The sequence below is a fragment of the Solanum tuberosum genome, unplaced genomic scaffold (genome assembly GCF_000226075.1).
Source record: "Solanum tuberosum cultivar DM 1-3 516 R44 unplaced genomic scaffold, SolTub_3.0 scf00106, whole genome shotgun sequence".
In the NCBI taxonomy this organism is placed as follows: domain Eukaryota; kingdom Viridiplantae; phylum Streptophyta; class Magnoliopsida; order Solanales; family Solanaceae; genus Solanum; species Solanum tuberosum.
Window position 1 is genome coordinate 1,535,442 of NW_006239032.1, and position 4,532 is coordinate 1,539,973.

At 32.6% G+C, this 4,532-nt stretch overlaps 1 long non-coding RNA gene across 1 annotated transcript; it reads left to right on the plus strand.

Annotated features, from left to right (window-relative positions):
• Nucleotides 1-361: 361 nt before the first annotated feature.
• LOC107060968 (uncharacterized) lies at nucleotides 362-4,065 on the plus strand. The gene is made up of 7 exons (XR_001473671.1): nucleotides 362-478; nucleotides 752-880; nucleotides 1,263-1,428; nucleotides 1,642-1,736; nucleotides 2,626-2,751; nucleotides 3,245-3,514; nucleotides 3,608-4,065. It is a non-coding gene; the product is annotated as an uncharacterized lncRNA (long non-coding RNA).
• Nucleotides 4,066-4,532: the final 467 nt, after the last annotated feature.

Sequence of the window (4,532 nt, forward strand, 5' to 3'; positions counted from 1 at the left end):
TCGAGCAAATGTTCAGAGAACGTAAAAATATTAATACGTCCGCCTACGGCAGAGGACACAGATGATCATTCTACATATAACGTAGTTTATGACGAAATCATTCGAAAAGCATTCTCATGATACTTTTAAAAGCAAGAAATCTAACAAGTAAGCACCCTCATGCTACACATTATGAAATTTCGGATTCCTTTACTTCATCTGTTTTTAAAGCTAACTAAGAGTTAGCTCGCAATCATATCAGTTCAACATTTTAAGTTTAAAATTTCACTGTTCAATTTAGATTCTTCCTGCCCAATTAGTTAAATTTCAAATATTTAATTTTCACTAACCTAAATCCTAACATTGCAGGAACAACTTATTCAATCAAGGATAAGTATTTATATAGTTCTAGCTGAAGGAAATGACTGAGATGACCTACCTCTTAAGGCTTCAAACGTTTTTATTTGAGATGATACAAGTGCAAATAAATGATGATGAGGTAAACAAAATTTCCAGTCATAATGTTATACCGATTAATGCTCTTAACTTTGTTGAATGTACTTTCAGTGAATTTTTCTTGCTTATTCTCTCTCTTTGTTTGTTATTTAACTTCTCACATTACCGTACTCACTTGTGTTTGCTAGAATAACTTCTCTTTTGCATTTTTATTGATACAATAACTTCTGTTCTGTTTGGTTGCTATTGTTTGACACCTCATTTTGAGGTTGACTCACTGCTGTATTTTGGCCTTTTGCTGTTTCTTTTTCTGCAGCCGCAGCTATTCGTATTCAATCCATTTTAGGAAAGAGGCCAATTACTCATCAATTAAGGGTCATGATAACAAATCCTATATAAGTTGGAGGCTCAAATCTTCAAACTTTATGAAAGATATGTTTCAAATGTATCCCATTTGATCCCATTGGTTGTTCTGTTAAACTCATTTACTACTCCCTCCGTCCCTATTTACTTGTCCATATTTCCTTTTTAGTTGTCCCTATTTAGTTGTCCATTTTGACAAATCAAGAAAGGACAACAAATTTTTCCTATTATACCCTTATTTACACTTCTTGAAAATTGTAAAAGTGTATGTTGTTTCCCTCCAATTTATTTCACTTGAATTCAAAAAAGTGGTTGTAATTTTGAAGTGAAAAGTTGTCATAAAGGTAAAATTGTAACTTTACTGTGCTAATCATTGTTGCCTTAATCTGTGTGTCATTTCTAAAGTGGACAACTAAAAAGGGACGGAGGGAGTATTGTCTAACGTTTTGTAGCCTAATTTATAGGTTAATGTAAGCTACTTCAAATAGGAATGGACAAAAATAAAGATACTGTCATTGTTCAAGAAAGAGCTGTGTGATTGTTCAAGAAAGAACTGCTGACAGAAATTTGCGTCGTCATACTAGATATGCACAAATGTCACCAGAGAAAAAGCAATTATGTTTGTCCCACGTAAGAGACCGCAACAATCTTTTTGGAATTTTATCCTCAACATACAATGTTATTGGCATTGGAATGGATTAGTCCTCCATCCAAATATATAATCCTCGAATTAGCGAGGTTGAGCTATTCAGACATTTATTTCATTCTGTAATTTTTGGAATATATTACTAATTCAGTATTTAGTTTAAATTTGTTGACATCAAGTACAATCTCTTTGTGTAGGTAAAGACAAAGCTCAAAGGATATCATAAGAGAATAACTGCGCTTCCTTTTTGAATTCTGTCAACGTGCTTATATCTGCAGGAGCAGATTCTCAGGTAAATTAGTTTGATATAGATGTATTTCGACAGATACCTTACTTAAAAGAAAAATATAACTCTTCTGTTTTGGACGAAATTCTCCAGTATTTGGTGTGGTATGAGATTCATATGAAATGTACTCTCTTCTACTGTATGAAAGAAACTCATATGAGAATGTTTTCAGTCGTCTGCTTCTTTAGTTTAGTAGGAATTTCATGCTATTGCATGGAACAATTGTATGGTCTTATACTGCTCTATGCTAGCTCGAAAGTTATTGCTACTCTCTTTTTTCCTGCTGAACGTCATCGAGAATTTTCCCCTTCTTCCGGTCTGCCCACAAGATTCTCAATACAGGCTTAACAACCATCCCTGCTTACATTTTCAGAAAATTTTAATACTAATTGTTAAGCTTCACTAATAGATATGGTTCTCCTATAAGGAGCATATTTGCCTTGTGTTTCTTGCTCTGCTAACTCATGTAACTTAATGTTGACACTTAGCGTACAAGATATAACTTAAATCTCATAAATTTAATAAGCAAAGCATATTAGTCAGTTGATGTAATTCAATGTTTCTGAATCATTTTTGTATTTCTCAGTAATTATACACATGACTTCGATATATATGATGTTTGCACTTATTAGTTCCTTCTTGCATCGTCTTTTCAACTCTTTCAGATTCAGTAAGCACAATTTGATATGTCTACCCCAGTTTTCTACTCTTTTGGATATAGTTTCTTCCTAAGATTTCTACATGCATGATACTAACTAAACTTAGACAGTCTTACAAAAATCTAACATATCAAGAATGTCTATGCCTTAAATTTTTAAGTGAATTCTGCATCCAAGTTGTTTGGTAATATGCCTTCGTTAACTCATTTAAAGTTTTTTGTTGCCATTTTTTTTAGGCTGCAGCAGCATTATTTGTATTAGGACTGAAGGCACATTTGGGACTTATCTTGGTGGTTTTGGTTCTACCGTTCAAGATGTGAGCCACTATGTTATCAATTACCGTCTTCCATAAATCGCGCAAGGTATTAGTATTAATTATTTTCTTATGGATATCCTTTTTTTCTTTCTTTAGGTCAACTACGTAATTTTGAGTATCATATATTCATTTGTATTCGGTTATCATGTATTGGCATTTGGTTTGTTGTTCCACTTTTCCTTCGAATAGACAAAGTGCACGAAAATTGGCCCGAACATTACAACTATAAATAAAATGATTGCAAGGAAGATCCAATGGACGATAATTTTCTACATATCAAAAAATTCTATTGTCTTAACTTGGTTCTGTTCAACAACATCGTCAATTCCTTTTTTGGGTTCTTTTAATTATATAATACACTGATAAAATTTGAGGGTATTATTATAAAAAATTACTGATGAACAGAAGACTTTCATCAGCCTTTTTGTGTTCAGTTGCTCTTTTATGATGTGGTTAATTTGTCTTTCTACTCTTTCTGTAGGAATGGAATGTTACATGTGAATTACAACTTCTAACTTTTTTGCCGTAACAATTTATAGGGTATGTACATCTGCCAAATTTCTTTAGCTGAGAGGTCTCTCATATCGAGAGAAGGCCTTCACCAACTAATGTTGGCAAACCAAGATTATGAGCGTCTTGCTGGTGAAGGATTGGATGAAAAAGAGAGGCCTAATGTAAGTATCCTTTATTGGTAAGATAAGGACTACTCCGTTGTCACAATCCTCTTTGATACAATTTTTACATTGCCCAATATGCAATATGTCGTTTTTCATGGCAATGTAGATGCTGAAGTACCAATAGCGCACCAGGTACCACAATTTTCTATTTGTTTTGAAATCTCTTTCATGGTTTATTCTTCTGAACATTGTGAACTAATATTACAAACTTTGTTCTCATTAAAGGAGTACTGCATAAGACATATAGATGTTTCCTGGTAAAATCAGACGCATAACGAAAAAAAGTGATTCAATGTCTTAAAGCAGCAATTGAAAGAAGGGTATCTGAGGTTAGCACTAATGATTAACTTAATTTCTAAAAAAATTTAGATCCATTGTTCGACATATATTGGGAGTTATGAGGGGCATCTCCTTCAACCAATTATTTGTCATGGTCCATTCCTCTTTTTAAAATTGATTAATTAACAACCCACAAATAGCACATTGCACATTAGTAGCCTGTTCAAAGAAGTGAAACTAAGACAAAAACTTCCCTTTTTTTGACTTTTAAGTAAGATAGACTCTTTCCTACTTCCTTCATACGTCAAATTTGGAATTCTCCTACATTTAACTGAACTTATTTGCAACTACTATGTTTTGGTCCAAATATGAATACTACATACTCTGATATATGTCTCCCCGTTTACTGATTTCTCATTTCTTCAATAATTAATCATCTTATTCTGATGTGGTTGCTTCTATTGCTTTGCACTTCTTAGTAAGTTTTAGGCCACTGCTTAGTGTATTGGCAGATGTTCAACATGCATGCATCTATATAGTTGATTGTTTCTTTTTTTCCTTGAATATTTTATTTTAGTTCTAAGTTTGTTATGTTGAGTTTTTATCTATTCTCGCCTTTTAATACATCTTACTGTTAATGAAATTCTGGTCATATTAGTATTTTTGCTATTTATTTGAGTAGTTTGTTTTTACATGCATAATATTGATAACTACATTAGATTTGCACTCTGCTGCCAAATTTATATAAGGCCTATATATATATAGATAGATGGATAGATATTATCCTTATATTTAGAAAGGACACTAAAAGTACATGTGTCTTCTTAAAAATTGATGGGGTTTTGGTAGGCAATGAAATTGTGCCAAAAAA